The following is a 19,698-nucleotide window of genomic DNA, read 5'->3' on the forward strand; positions in this document are numbered from 1 at the left end:
TCTGTCAAATAAATAAATTAAAAAAAAAAAAAAAAAACCTACATGGTTCTTTTTAAATACAATTAAAAAAAAAAAAAAAAAAAAAGGAACTCAGGTCTGAGGTCTGAGGTTGGCCTCTCCCTAGGGGGAGGACACTAGAAGGGTCTGGTTCTCTGCCCCGTGCCCTGTCTTGAAGCATGCAGAGAAGTTTGCCCAGGGCTTTGTTCTACATTTTTAGTGGGGCAGGACCCACTGCGGCCAAGTTATTAAGCACTAGCCCTATCACTTCTCTTCCCATGGCTCCTCTCTGCTGGGCCTCTTGCCCAACCATTAAAGCAGCTGTTGTTGTTTTGTAGAGGCTAATTAACTCCACACTGCATGAAGCCAGACGCTAATTGGCCCACTCACTTAATCAACTTTAATGTCTCTCTTCTGGTGGACCCGGCTGCTGCTTTTTGTTCCCCTGATCACCAACAAATGCAGGTCCAGAGGAGCGGCTGTAATGGCCGCCAGTGGGCACAGGCAGCCTCAATGCTGTCCCTTCCCACAGGGCAGGGACAGAGGATCATTCCAGCCATCGGCTAACTCGGTGGACTTACTCCTAAGTTCCCGATCACCAGAGCATCTTGGGACCTGAGCTGATTGCTTCTCTTCCAAACATTGCGCCATGATATGAGTCATCAGATGATTGGTTCCTCAAGAGAATTGACCTCATCTCTCTCTGTCGCTGACACATATTTAAGGCTCTAAAACCTAACTAACTCACACTATTATTGCAACTACATTTTCCTGAGCATCTTTTTGTTGTAGATGCTGTGACAAGTCCTTTCCAAAGCAATGTGAACACAACACAACTCAGGTTGAGTAAGCAGTACATACTCTTAACTGAATGAACAAGAAACATCACTCATCCCCATTTGTCAGATGAAGAAACTGAGGCAATAGTAATATTTACAAATGTGATTGCAATGAACATGTCTGTCATTTCAATCACAGCTCTGAAAGATTAGGACTACAAATTATTATAATCCTCATTTTTGGGGAGAACTAGACAATCCAGAAAGAAAAGTGACTTTCCTAATGTCATGAAGTATGGTAGACAGAAAAATCCCAGCCCTCACTCCCAGGATATGTATATCCTGTGAATATGTTTCCTTACAGGGCAAAATGACTTTGCTGATGGATTAAGTTAAGATATAGAGATGAGGAAGTTATTCTGGATTATTTAGTTGGGCCCAATATAATCACAAAGTTTCTTATAAGAGGGAGACAGGAGGCTAAGAATCAGAGGAAGATGTGAGAATCGCAGAGGTCAGATGGCTGAGATGTTAGGTTGCTGACTTTGACGACAGAGGAAGAGGCCGTACGCCAAGGACTGCAAGCAGCATCCAGAAGCTGGAAAAGGGAAGAAAATGGACTCTGCCGTTAAGTCACCAGAAGCAATATGATCTTGCCAACACTTTGGCTGTAGACGTCTCTAGAACTCTCAGAGAATATATTCGTGGTGTTTTAAGTCACTAAGTCTGTGGTAATTTGTTACAGCAGAAATATGAAACCAATACAGATTTTGTTACAGCAGCAATAGGAAACAAATACAGACGATAAGTAGAATTAAAGGGCTTGAATTTAGGCGTCATGACACGAAATCCCTTTCTGACTGAACTGACAAGATTTCCCCCTCCCTGATCATTACATTAGCCTCCCTTAAGATGAGGAGCAACTGTGCCTGCGGGTCTGTGGGCCTGGCCTCTCCTTGAAGCCCAGCCAGCCCTCTGCCCCCTTCCTAGCCCATTCCTTCTTTTCTTCCCTCAAGCATCTGAAACCCAGCTGCATAATATCTCTCATCTGGGGGAAGCCATGGTTCTGTCTCTGTCTGCAGATTGGCTTTGCCCAGGGCAGAATGAATCACAGTCCTCGTGGGAGTTTGGTTTCGGGACCCCATAGAGCAGCGTGGTTAGGCTCTGACATCTGAATTCTGCCTACCTCCCCTTACTTTCAGTGTGCCTCTGTGTCATCTGTCACTAACCGGGTTGTTGGGAGGCTGAAATGACGCAACCCACATGTCATGCTTCACACAGTATCAGACAATGATAAGCACTCAGTGGAGGTTGGCCATAATAACACCCAACGCAAACTGAGCTCCTGGCTGGCAGAGCCAGACCCGAGGCTGGCTCCTAGAGCAGCAGTTTTCAGACTGGGGCATGCATCAGATCCACCTAGAGGGGGCGGGATCCCACTTCTGGTATTTCTGACTCAGTAGGTATAGGGTGGGACTTGAGAATCTGCATGGCTAACACCCTTGCAAGCAAATAGGGATGTTGCTGTGTCAGGGAACATACTTTGAGAACCACCGATGTAAAGCATAGAGGCAAGTGTTGTCCTTTCTATGCTATCCCCACCCCCACCCCCGTGCCCAGCACGATGCCTGGTGCATAACAGGCACGCAACAAATATCCATGGAATGGATACATTTTTTCCACTGTCTTCCTGAGGCTTTAAATGTCCAGCAGGCTGCCGGTCTCCATAAAAGAATTCCATTCTCTTTTTTATCGCCATCATATTTACTACAACTTGGCGCAGACAATCTCCTCTTCATAGACTCCCTGTTTTCCCCTTGAATACCCTCCATTTCCCCAGCGAGTGTCTCTCCCCTGGATCTCAACCTTTTCCATTAACTCCATGCACTGCCCAGCCTGTTCCAGGACATCAAACTTTAATTTAAACAGAAAATAATCAATAAGCTTAGCAAATTGCCCATGGCAACCTCTGCTGAGTGAATCAAAGGGTTTTATAGGTAATTTAAAGGGTGTCCTCACTCATCCCTCAAGGTAAAGCTTAGCACATTGACAAGAGCTCTTTTCCACTCTGGCCCAGGATGCTTTGGAAGAAAATAGAAGAGAAAGGACTTAGGGTTGGGGGTGTTTGGACCAGGAAGGAAAGGTCTGTCATTTAGGATTAAAAGCTTCTGAGAAAAAGAGCACTGACATCTGATAATGAACCCAATGTGAGAAAGGGTTTGTTTTTGCTTTGTTATTGTTGTCGTTTTTCGTACAGGCCAGAGAAGCAGACTCTGGATAACTTCAGGAAATAAAGTACTGTCAGGTGAGGAGGTGTAATTGACAAAAAAGGCTAAATTGCTGGGTCTCAGAAATATTAGAAACCGGAGCCTGCTCTCGTGAAGGTGTTGTTTGGGGATGTGCCTGCGTTTTGCTCCAGGATTTATATTCTGAGAGAGCATCCAAGAAGCTGGACTGGGCCACAGGGCCCTCCCTTGGTTTGGGGGGATGAGGCGCCATGATGGACAGTCCCACTAGGAAAGGAAGTGGAGAGGAGAACTAGTTCTCCAAACCAGTGCCAAGGTAGGGAATCTGAGGAAGGGAACTGGGAAAGCTGGGCTGGCAAAGACATGTTTACACCATAGAACTTTGTGTTTTCTTATCTTAGTGGTTTTGACTTATCGTTTTCTCCAAACAAGAGTGGCCAGTCTAGTCATGTTGATGAGAATTTGGGGCCTGGGCAGGACTTGGAAGGGCCATCCAGTGCATGGCCTGGTTATCTACCCAAGCCAGAGAGCTGCCCCTCATTTTCTGAGAATGGCCCCAGACTCCTCTGAGAAGATTATCCAACTTCTAAATGCTAACAAACAGGACAGTTCTCTCTTATAGGCTGATACCAAGTATTTGACAACCAGCACACTGTGGAAATGGGCTAATCCAAACCGTCGCAGCAGGAAACACCCCGAAGACCAAACTGATCCATGCCAACTGACCATCAGTCCAGCGCCCCCTTACCCTAAGTGGGACATTGACAGCCTGTTCTCATCTCCACAATGAGTGCCCAGAACCGCTCCTCATTCCTTGGGAGAAGCACTGGGGTCTTCTTTCCTGAGTTTCACAGACCCATGGCTTTGTCAGGGACTCCAGACTTTAATGTGGCAGCTGTAGACCGATGCTGCCTTCTTCTTCTTTTTTTTTTTTTTTTAAGATTTTATTTATTTATTTATTTGACAGAGAGAGAGAGAGAGAGAGAGAGAGGCAGAGAGAGGGATGGGGAAGCAGGCTCCTTGCTGAGCAGAGAGCCCGATGTGGGGCTCAATCCCAGGACCCTGAGATCATGACCAGAGCCGAAGGCAGACACTTAACCGATTGAGCCACCCAGGTGCCCCCCAATGCTGCCTTCTTAACAGAGATGCACTCGGTGACACTCAGGCGGCTCCTTTCTCCTGTGGACTAAACTCTGGGGCATTCTGCCTGAGTTCAAAATACAGCTCTGCTACCTATGAGCTCTGTGACCGTGATTTACCCTCTCTGAGCCTACCTGTTCATTTGCAATAAGGAGATGATAATAGATCCTGCCTTCAAAAGGTTGTAAGAATTACACGAATTAAAGCTTATAAGGTGCTTAGCATTATACCTTGTTCATAGTAGGCACTCAACAAATGCTGGCTGTTGTTATTACATTAACATTTATCTTTTTTTCAAGTATTCATATTTCTTTTTTTTTTTTAATTTTATTTATTTATTCAACAGAGAGACATACAGCAAGAAAGAGAACACAAGCAGGGGGAGTGGGAGAGGGAGAAGCAGGCTTCCTGCAGAGCAGGGAGCCCAATGCTGGGCTCGATCCCCCTGGGATCATGACCTGAGCCCAAGGCAGACACTTAACAACTGAGCCACCCAGGGGTCCCTTAACATTTATCTTCTGAAAACATCAAGGGCACAGTACCCTTGGAAACCACGTGTTCAGTCCCTTCCTTAGACAGAGGGACAGTGAGGCCTTGGGAGGGCAGTCATTTGCACAAGGCCACACAGCCAGCTTGTGGAGTGCTGTGTGACCCAGCCTGTGGCAGTCGAATGGGTGACATCTGTGCATAGTGGTCTATGGGCCTCATGCATAGACCAAGAACATAGGTACTTCTAGAGCTGGCATTGAAGGCCTGGGAGATCCGAGCATGGAACCTGCCTTGCCATTGGCTATGAATCGCACCTAGCTGTCCCAGAACCTCCTTGCCACCCCTGGCAAGGGTGGGGGTAGGGGTGGGGTTAGCAGGGAAGGTGAAGTTGAGAGTGAAAGACTCCAAGAAGCAGAGTCCGAGAACCTGGCTTTTGTTTTTAACTTGGCTTTATGCTAGCTCCAACCTGCTGGGAGGAACTGGCATTTCTGACTGCCTTTATTCATCTCAGTATTTTTACAAAATCTATCATATCATTTAATCTCCACTCCACCCTATGAACTAATTATTATTATTAGTCCATTTGAGAAATGAGACAGAGGTTAAATGACTTGTACTTCATCCTTTAAAAAAAATTTATAATGGAAAGTTTCAAACATGCATAAAAGAAAACGAAAATAGGATCACAAACCTCCATTTTCTATTCACAGCTTCAGCAATTACCCACGTATGGCCATTCTTGTTTTATCTACGTACCCCCACCCCAACATTGTTTCTCCTCCACTGTACAGCAAATTCTAGACATCATAACATCATAACATTTCATCCATAAATACATCACCAAATGATAAGGACTCTTTTTTTAAAGATAATCAGAGTACCATAATTCTTTTATAATATCAAGTAGCTGTTCCTCTTTTATGGTCCCCCCCCCCTTTTTTTTTAAAGATTTTATTTATTTATTTGACAGACAGAGATCACAAGTAGGCAGAGAGGCAGGCAGAGAGAGAGAGAAGAGGAAGTAGGCTCCCTGAGGAGCAGACAGCCCGATGTGGGGCTCGATCTCAGGACCCTGGGATCATGACCTGAGCCGAAGGCAGAGGCTTTAACCCACTGAGCCACCCAGGCGCCCCCCCCTTTTTTTTAAGAAAGAGAGGGAGAGCGCAGGGTGGAGAAGGAGAAAGAGAGAATCTTAAGCAGACTCCACACCCAGTGCAGAGCCCAACACAAGGGCTTGATCTCACAGCTCTGAGGTCATGACCTGAGCCAAAATCAAGAGTTGGACACCTGACTGAGCCACCCAGCTGTCCCTCTCTTTTATGATTTTTATAGAATATCTTAATTGTTTTCTTAGAAAAGCAGTCATCTCTTTTTTACTCAGCATCATAAACATTTTATCATGTCATTAAATATTCTTCTAAAATGTAATATTTAAGCACACATGATATTGATGAATCTGTTAATTTGCTGAGTCAATCATGTTTTCAGATTTATATTATTTCCAAAGTTTTACTTTTAAAAAGTACTTCCAGTGAATATCTGTGGTAGACTCTAGGTGTCTCCAAGTATCCATACTCCTTTCCTTCTTTAGGATAGAACCCCAATTTATTTGGTGTGACAAAAGATAAGCTAGAAAAATTTCATTTCCCATCTTCTCTTGACATTAACTGAGGCCAAGTGAGATCTAAGTAGGCATTTCATCAGGTCTCTGGGAAGTCTGCTGGGAGGAAATTGACTCAGCTGGGAAGTATTCCATTTTTGTCCTCCTCGCCTTCCTCCTTCCTACTGCCTGGAACACAGGTAGACTTTTAGTGGTCCAGCGCCATCTTGAACCATTCAAATGGAAGACACTCTAAGGTGACAGAGCAGGAAAAGGAAAAAAGGAGCCTGGATCTTTGATGACCCCCATGTCGGAGGTCTGCTTACTTCCAGACTTCCTTTGGTTGATAAAGTCATTGCTCTTTTATTTAAGCTGCTGTAAGAGCTTATCGTTTAGTGGAACAGGAGAGTAGAATGATGAGAAGCCTTGAGGCTGGCACATGGCAGTCTTCTCCCAGAACAGCAAGAACATGGTGTGGCTGGAGCAGAGTTCTAGAGTGGAAAAGGGGTAGGTAAGAGGTTACAGAGGAGTCAGGCGGGCCATGGTGAAGACATCCATTCTAAGTGTCCTATGTGCCTCCCAATGGCATGAACCTTCTAGAGCTTTTCTGAGTGAGTTACACAACAGTGTCACCATAGCGCCTGCCACGTGGTAAACATTTATTATGTGGTTGTGACTGTTGTGGTTATTAATGATAGGACGAGAACACCAAAAGAGAATGCGACCAGGAGTCAGAAAAATAGGGCTCTGCTACTGGTTTTGGAAGTTACCAATCAAGACACTAGCTAAGTATCTTGTAAGACCAGGTAAATGACTGCCAAATTTACGGGAGCCTCAATACCCCCTCCTCAAATGGCATATTGAGTAAGTCAAGCATACCCAATAGACATGAGCAGAATGATTGTGGCAGAGGGGGGAGTGGGAGCCCTGAGTACTGTTGCTACCTGTTGGGTCTTCATCTCTTCCTTACCATGGTGATCCCTTGGGGGGCTTTCACGGTGCTGCAGAACCACCACCAGACTGAGGTTGAATTTCATGAGTCACTCGGAAAACACAAATCAAAACCACAACAAGACAGAGCACGGAGGATTTTTAGGGCAATGAAGCTCCTCAGTATGGTACTACAATGGTGGAACACATATCATTACCTTCGTCAAAACCCAGAGAATATACAACATGAAGAGTGAGTGTTAATGGGAACTCTGGGCTGTGAGGGATAATGGCACATTGGGGTAGGGTTGTCAACTGTTAGAAGCACCAGTGCGGTGGAGGACATCAGAGCAGGGAAGGTTGTGCGTGTGTGGGGATAGGAGGTAGAGAGTGACACTCTGGACCTCCCCTTTAATTTTGCTGTGAACCGGAATGCTTTTGAAAAATTAAAACATTTAAGTTTATTAATTTAAAGACTTTTTTTTTTTTTAACAAAGCACAATGAGATATCACTTCATACCCACAAGGGAGATATCACTTCATACCCCCTTTTTTAAAAAAAAAAAAAAGACAAAACAAATGTTGGAAAATAACAAGGGTTAGCAAGGATGTGCTGAATGTGGTATACACATGCAGCAGAATAGTATTCATCAATAAAAAGAAGTCATGACACAGGCAAGAGCATGAATGAACCTCAAAAGCGTGATGCTAAGTCAAAGAAGCCTGACGCCAAAGGTTACATCTTGCATGATCATTCACATGGAATATCCAGAACATGCAAATTCATAAAACAGAAAGCAGAAAGCAGTGGTTGCCAGGAGCTAGAGGAAGGGAGAGGGGGCTGGAGACTGACAGCTCAATGGGGCTAGGACTTCCTTTGGAGTGATGAAAATGTCTTAGTACTAGACGAAAGTGATAGTTACGTAACATTGTGAATGTACTAAATATCTCTGACTCGTACACTGAAAATGGTTGATTTTATGTTATGCAAATTGTACCTCAGTTTTAAAAACACCAGAGTAGGAGCTCTCTAAATGCTTTCCAGTTCCAATGCTCTTGCTGTCCTGCCCCATGGCCATGTGTTATCTGTAATTTTGAGGTGGCTTGGTGCATGCTCGGACCCAAGAAGAATGCCGATAGCCCTTTTACCATTATCCCCTGAGTCCTAAGGGGGGCTTTGAGGGAAAAAAGCACCAAGGAAGGGTAAGTTTCAGAGGGATTAAGTACAGAAAAGGCCAGAGCATGAAACACAAACAAAGTATGAGTATAGCATAAACAGGAGTGGGGGGTGATAGGTACTATAATGGAAGGTCCCTGAATTTGCCAGATTATCTCTGGGAGTAATGGAGATAATTATGCAGTTGGAAGATTAAGTAGGGACCTATCCCTACTCAAAGCCAAAGGGTTGGGTTCTTCATGGCTTATAAAGGTTGAAAGAAAAGACCCTCCAGGGCTTCAAGGGGTCTGCAGAAGGACCGGAAAAGAATTTTAGACCTACGCTGTCCAAAATGGTAGTCACTAGCTACATGTAGCTACACTTGAAATGTGGATGGTGTGAATTGAGATGTGCTGTAGTATAAAATACATACCAGACTTGGAAGTCTTCATTTAAAAAAAAAAAAAGAATGTAAATATCTCATTAATCATTTTCATATTAAGTCTATTTCAAAATGATCATATTTTAGATATATTGGATACCATATATATTATTAAAATTAATCTCATCTGCTTTTTTTTTACATTATTATGTGGCTACTGGAAATTTTAAAATTATGTATATGGCATTATGTTTTGCTTGGATAGCTCAATGGACCATTGCGTTACTCCTCCAGGGCAAAAGCGGCGCTGTCCAGGGTCTCTTGGCAGAGATCACCCAGCCTCAAGCACCATCTGGGCATTCAAGCTCCCCGAGTAACTGCTGGGAAAATGTAGGCATGTCTTATCCCAATACAGCACAACAAACAGAACCCATTAAGCAAAGCAAATTTTGCTTGTGGCCTGGATACAGATAGAGGTGCAGCAAAAGCTTCTAGTCTTTTTAAGCAATTCCATTCACTCAAAAGTATGGTATGGCCATAAGCATAGTGTCGGCCATGAGGGAGGTCCCAGCATGCCTGTCCCCGGCATCTCAATATGTCTCTGAGTCCCAGAGGGTAGATTGCCTAGCATTTTTGAAATCGGCCAGGAAAATTGTGAAATGTTTATTTGATGGCAGGGTAAAAATTGTACATTTTCTATCAAGATAGAAAATAAGAACAAAGATCCAAACAGCCAGTCCCTCACACCGCCATTTTAGTCACAGTCTGCCTGTGCTTTTGGCTGTGTTACAAAATGAAATAAATCCCTTTATAATCCCTCAGACTGGCTCCAAAAAAGTATTTTCACAAGCACCAGAGCAGACCCTTTGGGCATTTCTTCCCACAAATGCTCATCTCTCAAACCTCTTCTCCACCCCACCCCCCACCCCCCCCATCACATCCTTTTCCAATATGGCGAATGGAAATGATTCTAGTGCTGGTTATGTCAAATGGGGATGGGGGACAGGGTGACTATAAGGAGGGGTCCAAACAGGAATCCCTCTCATAAGCTCAATATCCTCCCCAAACTCCATGATCCTTCCCAGGTCACTCACCTCTGTAGGTTTCTTCTTCCAACCAACACATCAAATTTCCCTTTTTGTGCCTGGCAACATCCCCCCCACACTGATGTTACCTAACACTTCACATAGTTCTTAGGGTCCTTGAGCAGCATGACCCTCCCCCTTAACCTTCACCCCCATACCTAGCTCAATGTAACTTCATGTAACACTCAATAAATATTTGTTGAATGACCCAATGAAGTTGAATCTGGTATTTGCCAACTCTGATAAAATAGGAGAAATCAATGTCAGCTTTTCTACCTAGCTAGAGAAACAGGACAGCTATATAAAATGATCTGAAGGAAAAATTGCATCCAACACTTTGCTTCCAGGTCTCTGAAGGAGGCTGTTATAACAATGGACTATAAATACAGGGCGAACGCTGTATCTGTAAAGAAGCAATTCGAACAGTGGTCTGGAAGAGCCAAGAAAATCCAGCTTCTTCTCCCTGAGTATATACACAGGTGCGCTGTGTGGAATGAAATCCACTTAACTTGATTTTATGGACAGTGATTCATGCAAACTCAGTTCCAAACTGCTCAGCATGGCTCAGTTAAATAAATTACAGCAGGAGTAAGCCAGCCAGCAGTAAAGGCAAAAGACAGAAAATAAACTTGAGGTTGAGGACTGAAATTTTAGTAGTGCCTGCTGTGCCTGAATCATCTTTCTTCTGGGGGTTCTGAAAGGACCTCAGTGGTCTTCAAGGTCATGGCCCCGATTTGACTGATAGGGAAACTGAGGCCCATGGAAGACAGAGTACATGTCCAAAGTTATTTCAAGAGTGACTGGCAGAATCAGGACTCCTGTGTCCTAGGTCAGAACATTTCTTCATTTTCTCAGGCTCCTGAATGTCTTGTTCACTGTCCCAGTGCTAGGCACATCAAAGAGACTCGATAAACATTTGTGGAATCCATGAATGGCTGAATCTGCCAGGCTGGAGACAGCAAGTCAGCCTGAGGGTTAGAGATGGGAGAGAGATCGAAGACGACCTTTTAGAATAAATAACCCTGTGTTTAGGGATAGAAGGGGTCCTCCCTAGATGCTCAGTGTTCCAACTCCCATCTGGGGAGACATGACCACTCCCTTACTTTAGACTCTTCTCTGTTGCGTGTGACAGGCCTACCACAGGGCTCCTTCCCTCCCATTAGTGACATTCCCCGAGGACCCCAGTTCCTTCCTTCTGGACTAGGGCATCACTGCCCAGGAATGGAGATACATCAACAGGGTTGAGTTTGCCTGATTAACGCCTTAGCACCTACTGGCCCTGAGCACACAACAGTAATATAGTGACATCCTTGGGGTGGTCCGTGAGATACCATTGCATCCTTATAGTAAATTACCCATGTCTTTTTTTTTTTTTTTTCCTAAGCTAGCTTGAATTATCTTTCTTCCTTGTAACCAAAAGATTATTACACAAAATAAAGGCTCTTAGTCACTGACACAGTGGATAGATCAATTTAAGGGATGGCAGTTTTCCAACATGGCTATAAATTCTTTGACAATTGTCCCATCAAGAAATGAAACCTACCCACCCTCCCCTTGAATCTGAGCAGACTTGCGACTGTCCCAACCAACAGAGCATGAGAGATGGGAATGTACAGATGAGTCCTGAGGATAAGCCACGAAAGGCCATGCAGCTTTTTTCTCATTCTTGGAGCACTGACCTACCACACAAAAGGCCTGACTGCCATGAAGCCACTGTACTGTGGACAGGCTGCATGTTGCTGTCAACAGTCCCCAGCCCAGGCACTAGCCATATGTGAAAGAAGAAGCTTCCAGATGGCTCCAGCCCCTGCCATTCAAGTCCTCCCAGTTGAAGACCCACGTATCCGGGAGCCAACCCACCACACCATCTCTAAATTCCTGACCTGTGGAACATACCCACAGAAGAAAAAAAGTGGTGGTTGTATTTTATCATTAAGTTTGGGATAGTTTGTAACACAACCTGTATAACTGAAACAGAAGTCTGTAAAGGACTAAGAGAAAGGCCAGGAGTATGGAACATTGTTCAGCTGGTGTTCAGAGGCGGCTCCACGAAATTCCAGTCATCAGTCTGAAGAGACACCAGGCTGGTAGCCTTGGGGCAGGGATGGGGTTTGGCAAAGGTGATTTGTTACAGAGAAACATCATCCTCTTTGGTCTATACCCAGGCATCTCTGGGAGGAGGCCCTCTTGGTAAGATGAGGAAGCTGACACAGGGAACAACCAGACTGCTCTTTGAATGTGCTTAAGTGGTTCCAGCTTGCTTTCTGAGCCACAGTCCTCAGGACCATGAGCATCAGAAGGGAGGGGAGGAATTGTAGTTCTTCAAATTCCCCCCTCCCTGGAACCTGAACTCTTTTGGTTGCAAGGGATGGAAACCCAACTCAACTAGTACAACCAATGTATGAATAATATGACATGTAACTTGTCATCAAAATGCAACTTTAAATTGTACTCAGCAGAGGTTGATGGCATCACTCTATCCCTAAGTGGTCCAGCAGTTCAAGGCTGCCGTTGGAATGAAGTTGGATACTGTCTTGACCATCTTCTTATATATACTCCTGGAGCATGGTTCTCTACATGTTTCAGTGAATAGACACTTTTCTTAGGTGACAGCTTGATATTTTGCTGTGCTGAGGACAAGTTATACTGGAGTCTCTCCATCTTCATGACCATATAGTTAATATTCTGTCCATTAGATACAATCACGATAGTATGTATTATCTATCATCACTATCATGCTGTACAACAAATAACCACAAAACTTCAGTGACCTATAGCAATCAACATTCTGCTCACAAGCCTCTGGGTCAGGTGGGTGGTTTCACTGGGCTTAGAGGGATCATTCACACATCTACACTCAACAGTAGGTTGGCTTAGGAGGCTTGGCTGATCTTGGCTGGGCTGCACTCCCTCACATCTGGAGCTTTGCCCAGACTTTGTTTCCCACATCTCATTCCCCATCAAGCTGGCACAGGCTTGTTCCCCTGGTGACAAAGGAGCGAGAGGTAGAGCAAAAGTAAGCAATGTCTCTTGAGGCCTACGCTTGAGACAAGCACGCCATCACTTCTACCCCATTCTATGGGCCAAGGCAAGTCACAAGATCAGCTCGTGCCCGAGGGGTGGAGAAATAGCTTCACTTCTCAGCAGGGGGAAATGCAAAGGTAAACTGCAAAAGGCATGCATTAGGAAAAATTAGAGCCATCTCTGAAATCGATTTACTGTATGACATAATTTTACTTTTTTTTAAAGATTTTATTTATTTATTTGACAGGCAGAGATCACAAGTAGGCAGAGAGGCAGAGAGAGAGGAAGAAGCAGGCTCCCTGCTAAGCAGAGAGCCCAATGCGGGGCTTGATCCCAGGACCCTGGCCTCATGACCTGAGCTGAAGGCAGAGGCTTAACCCATTGGGCCACCCAGGTGCCCCATGACATAATTTTATTTGTAAAATTTAGCAACATGCTAACATAAGACAAGTTTGCAGAACACTGGAATGCCAAAGCACACGGGTTGAGAATTAGTGCCATAATGAACTAGGAGTGTAGAGTCAGAGAGCTGGATTCCAATTACTACACTACCATTTACTAAATGGCCTTGGGCAATATTCTTAGCTTTTCTAAGCCTTGGAACCCCCACCAAAAGAATGGGCACAATAATAGCCATCCAGATCATAAGGTTACAAAAATTAAGTGGGAACATCCACTATGAAATGCTTAACACAGAGTTTGCCATAAAATACATGCTTGGTAAGTAATAATAATAATTACTAATTTCACCATAAGGAGCCAAAGCAGGAGGTAGACCGCACAGATGTACCCTGACACCATTGTCGCTATCACTCCATTCAGCTCATCCTCAGGAAAGCCACTGGGTCCTGTTCAAGGTGGTGGGCAGATTCATGGAAGGGAAAAAAAAATATGAAGCATCAGTGCTCATACTCATTCATTCATTCACTCATTATATGTCCCTATGTGCTCTCCAATTTGCCTTCAAAATACTGTAGTTTTAAAGTGTGCTGGTGTTAGCAAATAATTAAAGATGTGTCCAGAGATTTAGTCCCAAGGATTTTTAGTGCATTATTGCTGATAAGAGCAAAAACCAGAAAACACGGGAGACTGACCAAATGACTTATACCTTTATATAGCGAATTGCAATGCAGCCATTAAAAAGTACCGTGTAAGATACCTAATGACAAAGGCAGATGGGAGGAGGTATTGCTTAGAGAAGCACTAATGGTGTGTGGGGTGATCAGCTGTTTCTGGTTCCCCCACATCACTAGAGCAATTGCAGGTCCACTGTGGGGATCTGATCATTCTTTTTGGATCCTTGCTGATTCAGGAGCTGGAAATCTGGGCAGCCTCTTCTTCTGTGAAAATATCATTTTCCAGATTTCAATCATAGAGTGCTTCAGTCTCCATCTTATCCTAATCTAATCACGAATAAACATAGGACAAAGTGCTCAACTTCATCGATTGTCAAGAACAAGCAAATCAAAATCATCCTGAGAAACCACTACTCATTTAGCCCTGGCTACAATAAAAAATACTGACATTTCCAAGTGGTGCCGAGGAAGGGGTGTGGTGGCAGCCTACATACATAGTCGCTTTGAAATCGGTTTGGCTGCCGCTATAAAAATCAAATGTGCACACCCACTATGTAACCCGGCCGTTACTCCCAACTGACCCTCAACAGAAATGTGTGGGCATATACACTGAAAAACACACACGGGAACGGCAGCATTTCCCATCATAGCCTGATGGACAACCCAAATGTCCATTTATGGTAAAATTGACTGCATGTCCTATACTCATTCCTACAGAGTCATGAAAATGAATAAGGTACAAGCAACAAAGTCAAGCAGAACAAAAGGGCCCAAATATAAAATATAGCCCTGTGGCCGTGCTGCTGTATGCATGTAAAAGTAGTTCCATTTATATAAAGTTTAAACACCGAAAATGGTAGTCTTAGAAGTCAGGCTAGTGGTCAACTTTGGGAAGGATGAAGGGAGCCGTAGTTGGGGAAGAGCACGAGAGGGGTGTCCCAGGGGCTGGTAATGATGTATTCCTGATCAGGTTGCTAGTCCCATGCTATGTACTTGATGGTAACGTAGTGAGCAGTACATAATAATTTGTGTACTTTCTTCGTATGTAATATACTTTTGCAATGGACATTTTTTAAATAAAATAAATTTAGGGGGTACCTGGGTGGCTCAGTTTGTTGAAAGGCCAGCTCGATTTCGGCTTGGGTCAGGATCTCAGGGTCCTGGGATCGAGCCCCACGTCGGACTCCATGCTCAGTGGGGAGTCTGCTTGTGGATTCTCTCTCTCCCTCTCCCCCTCATCCAGCCTGCTCTCTCTCTCTCTCTCTTAAATAAGTAAATAACTAAATCTTTTTTTAAAAAATCAAATCAAATCATTTTAACATGCCTTCTACAATAAGGCATGGCTTTAGAGCACTTTCTAAGAGTTACTGTCTATCGAACTGAGATTGGCTGTCTTTGGGATTCCCCAGGGAACAGGAGAGTGTCCCTCTGAGAGTGGCCCGAATCCCCAGGACACTAGGAGTGATGCATAAACAACAGGCAGAGTCCGGCCCCTGATGGAAGAGCCCAATCCTGCAGCGAACTCAGCCTAACAGAAAGCCCAGCCAGGGAATTTCTTTGAGGAGCGAGAAAGATGGGAGACCCACCCAGTGAGTACAGGAGCCCCTCCCTCTGCCTGCCTCGGAGATAGTCAAGCTTTTAGCCTGAACAAAGCCCTTCCCAACCCCACTGAAAGGAGCTGTTTGTTTCCAAAGGCCTTGTGGAACAACTAACTGTAAGCCAGGGAGAGGAAGTTACACAATGGATGTTGAAATGTAGGCTTGTTGAAAAGTTGTCACTGGAGTAATGAATGCCCTATTTCCTGTTTTTTTGCCGAAAGTTAAACGCTGGGCATAATTAGCCAGTAAAAAAGCAAGCTTGGCAGCAGAACAAAAATAGCACATTTTGGGAGCCCAGGCCAATTAAAATTGTTTATGCAGCCATTTAGCAATATTTTTCTCCAAACTATTATGACCGGGAAATATGCAGCAGGAGACCGTAAGGCAAAGCTCCTCCAAAGAAAAATGGCCCACACATTGATCCTTTAAGCAGCCTGCTGTTCTCGGGGGATTTTATAATAAGAATGAACACTTCCATCCTCCTGAACTCCCTGGGCCTCCTCGGGATCTTGAGAACAGCATCACTCACCCTCTGTAGCAGGCAGCTGCTGGCGAGGTTCTGAAACCTGCTAAGGTTAAGATTAGCCAAGCTCCCCCACGTGTTAGGGACGCAAGCGACTACACACTCGGCTGCCTGCTGCCGTCCTTTAAATCATCCGGGCTGATGCCGTCATCCCACTGAGCGGACGAAACGTTTTTGTTCAGAACTGGACAGCCTGGCTGGTGTCAGGATGCCTTGCTAGAACTCGACGAAACTGCCCCGGGGCAAAGTTTGTCAGGATGCCCGCTCCTCCCCTCTGCGTTCTCTTTCCAGCACTTTCTGTCTGAGTCTCTGACGATCTTCCACATCACGCACGCAGGTCCCATTTTCCTTTCTCTCCAGCCTCCGTGTCAAAACCCACATTTTAGATCCTTCACGTTCACGAAGGTGTGATGGACTGGTAACAGCTTCAGAAGGCATCGCAGCTTCTCGCTGAGAGAGGATGCTTTGATTATGAAATTTCAGGCACTGAAGGGGGCGAACCCTTGCGGGGGGGGTGGGGTGGGCGGAGGCAGGCAGGGAACCTTCCCAACATCCCCAAAATTTTGCCCTGGGAAAATAGGCTATTTTACTCAGCTTGCCAGGTTAACCCACTTGGCCGAATGCCTCTGTTGGCTGACAGGAAAGAGATCTTTGGAGACCTTCCCTTGGCTGTAGATATTGTCCCAGATGCCTCCGCACAGTTAGTCTTAGCCGGACCACCTCCCCCCGCTGGGTTCTCGACCTCCCCAGCCCTGAGGCCTCTCGAGGGGAGCGCACCTCACCTGGGAGGCTCACTGCGGAAAGCCTTTCGCTGCCCCTGGGTTGGACAGTGACTACCTGAGCAGCAGAAGAGCCTTCGCTTGTCTTCCTGCTCATGTTCTGTTCACCTCACATTTATTCATTCGTAGCTAGGATTTATAAGACATAAACATGGATCCAAAATGATCATTTAGCTTAATATTAAGAGTTCTCCGGGGGCGCCTGGGTGGCTCAGTGGGTTAAGCCACTGCCTTCGGCTCAGGTCATGATCTCAGGGTCCTGGGATCGAGTCCCGCATCGGGCTCTCTGCTCAGCAGGGAGCCTGCTTCCCTATCTCTCTCTGCCTGCCTCTCCGACTACTTGTGATTTCTCTCTGTCAAATAAATAAATAAAATCTTTAAAAAAAAAAAAAAAAAAAAAAAGAGTTCTCCGTGCCTGAGTCCCAGCTTTCCCGTCTCACCCTTTCTCTGATTACTTATTTTCCCAAGTTTGCCAGGCCTGCCTTTCTTCCAAAGCCCACACAGTCCTCTCCTACGTCTTTGCTTTGTTCAGACTCTGTGCCCTGTCTGAGCTCCTTTTTCTCCTGGTACCCAAATCTCTCCCATCATGCGAGACGAACCTCAACCTCCCTTCTTGTCCTCAGAGCCATCTCTGACCACTTCTGGCCACAACGGTCCACTACATGTCTGAACTGCCACAGCATTTATTCCCTCGGCCTGCGCATGGCCTTCAATCAAAAACTCCCTTTGAGGGACGCTTGGGTGGCTCAGTGGGTTAAGCCACTGCCTTCGGCTCAGGTCATAATCTCGGGGTCCTGGGATCGAGTCCCGCATAGGGCTCTCTGCTCAGCAGGGAGCCTGCTTCCCTCTATCTCCCTCTCTGCCTGCCTCTCTGCCTGCCTCTCCGTCTGCTTGTGATCTCTCTGTCAAAATAAATAAATAAAAATCTAAAAAAAAAAAAAAAAACAACCTCCCTTTGACATGCCCCGTGTTTTCTAGACTATTTTCTCTTCCGGTAGAATGTGTAGCCTTGAGTTGGCCTTCTCCCTCCAGCTTATGGGCACTGGAGTCAGGAGGGGATCTCTGGTCAGCAGTTTCCGGGTCAGAACGAAATGAACTTCCTGGCAATGGACCTGCCCCTGGGTCCCCACAGGAATTTCCTATCGACACCCCCGCCCTCTGCCTTCCGTTTCCTCTCCTCCAGGCCTCACTTCGGAATCAGGACTTTCCCTGGGAGTCCTTCTATTCTCTCTCTCATCCATCCAATAAGCTTTACAAGGCTTCAGATAAGAACCTTTGATGAGATCAGCTCCTGGAGACTATTCTGGTTCTACGAAGACATTCAGGTTCTGTGGCTGTAACTCTTTGTAGTTAGCCAACCAGTGACCTTGAAGGGTCATCAGCCCATTGTCCCTCCTCCTTTCATTCAATATTTTCTACTTCATACTGTGTGCCATGCCCTATGCTGGGCCCCTAGGGCCAGCCCCTGCTGGCCTTTTTCAAGGAGCTGGCAATCTAGAAGGGGATCCAGGCAAGTTGACAAGCCCTGGCAGTACACAGTCTGAATGATGGCAGAGGTTTAAGGGTAGCCCATATGGATGAAATTCCGTTCTGTTGAACAATATCTGTTGAGAAGCAGGATCCACAAAACTGTTTGTTCTGTAGACCTTTCCAGAAGCTGTAATTCCTTTATAGTGCACCCAGGTCTTCAAAAATCTCCTATTTTTTTTCCCATTGCCTGTTAAACTTAGCAACAATCCTTTAAAAAGAGCTGGTCACAGCACTTAACAGGATTCTTCATGTATTGCAAGATAATAATTAGGTCATGCTTCTAGCATTGTACCAGGAGCTTTAACTTTGCCTAGAGTTTAAAATGATGCTGGAAAGTAATAATTCAGGCGCTAATGGTCCTAGCTATCACTGACTGAACATGTGTCCGGCGCCAGGTGCTTTTCACTGGCCTCGTGGAGAGATCTGAAGGCCAGACGGAGCTTTCTACCATTCCCAAGCCATGAGCATATCCTCTGGGCCTACGTCCCTCAGATGTCTGTTCCCCTGGTGAATTTCCCTTACCCTCTTCTGGTGTCATTCCTCTCTTTCGGGAGGGACAGACCAGGCAGTTGCCCTATTCTCCTTCGGCCAAAACCTCATGCCTTCGTCTTGACTCCACTGACATTCTCTCCCTTAAACTTGAACTTTTGGATGCGTCCCTGCTGCTCATGTTGCCTCACCGCTGAGTCCTTCAGTTTAACTTCCCACAAGGTCCTACTCCGCTTACACGTACACCGCTGATTACCGCGGCTTACAACCCATGATCCACAACGCAAACCGTCGTTCACTGCGACCTGGTGCCGTCTTCCCATTCCTTTGTTCCAAAGCCAACAAGCTGATGCTGTCTGGAACTTGCCAGTTCTGCTCAGCACTCCGCGGAAGGAGGAGAGGCTCAGATGCCAGGGCCGTGGACCGTGGGACGTTAGAGAAAGGAACTGTCTGACAAACAGCAAATGTGCCAAATGAATGCTTTCAGAGAAACGAGGGTTGCCTGGTATTGATTGCAGGCCCGCTAATGGTTCAGACTGTGAGGCTGGGCGTGACAGCTCAGCCTTGCTCAGTGCGGTAATATACCGCCAAGTCAGGCCTATTTTCCGGTGTCAGCAGGGAAATGGGAGACTATTAAGGACGCACCTTATCAGGAACTGAGCTCAGTGTCACTGGGGAGACGGTGGCAATTAGCAAGATGGAAGCCATGAAGCAGCGCCAGCTCCGGGCCAGGTGCAGAAGAAATTAGTAGGAAACCTCTTAACTGACAGGTCAGCGTTGGCCCCTACAGGGAGAGGGCCCTGAGCGAATGCTGATGTTCCCTTTTCTCTGGCTGGAAAGATCTCCACTCCTAGTGGCCTTCAGGTCTGCTCTCT

At 45.6% G+C, this 19,698-nt stretch overlaps 1 long non-coding RNA gene across 1 annotated transcript; it reads right to left on the reverse strand.

Annotated features, from left to right (window-relative positions):
* Window positions 1-13,081: 13,081 nt before the first annotated feature.
* Window positions 13,082-16,984, reverse strand: LOC131811194 (uncharacterized). The gene is made up of 3 exons (XR_009345847.1): window positions 16,808-16,984; window positions 16,032-16,475; window positions 13,082-14,231 (listed from the first exon to the last, which is right to left on the reverse strand). It is a non-coding gene; the product is annotated as an uncharacterized LOC131811194 (long non-coding RNA).
* Window positions 16,985-19,698: the final 2,714 nt, after the last annotated feature.

This window comes from Mustela lutreola, chromosome 1 (assembly GCF_030435805.1).
Source record: "Mustela lutreola isolate mMusLut2 chromosome 1, mMusLut2.pri, whole genome shotgun sequence".
Lineage (NCBI taxonomy): Eukaryota > Metazoa > Chordata > Mammalia > Carnivora > Mustelidae > Mustela > Mustela lutreola.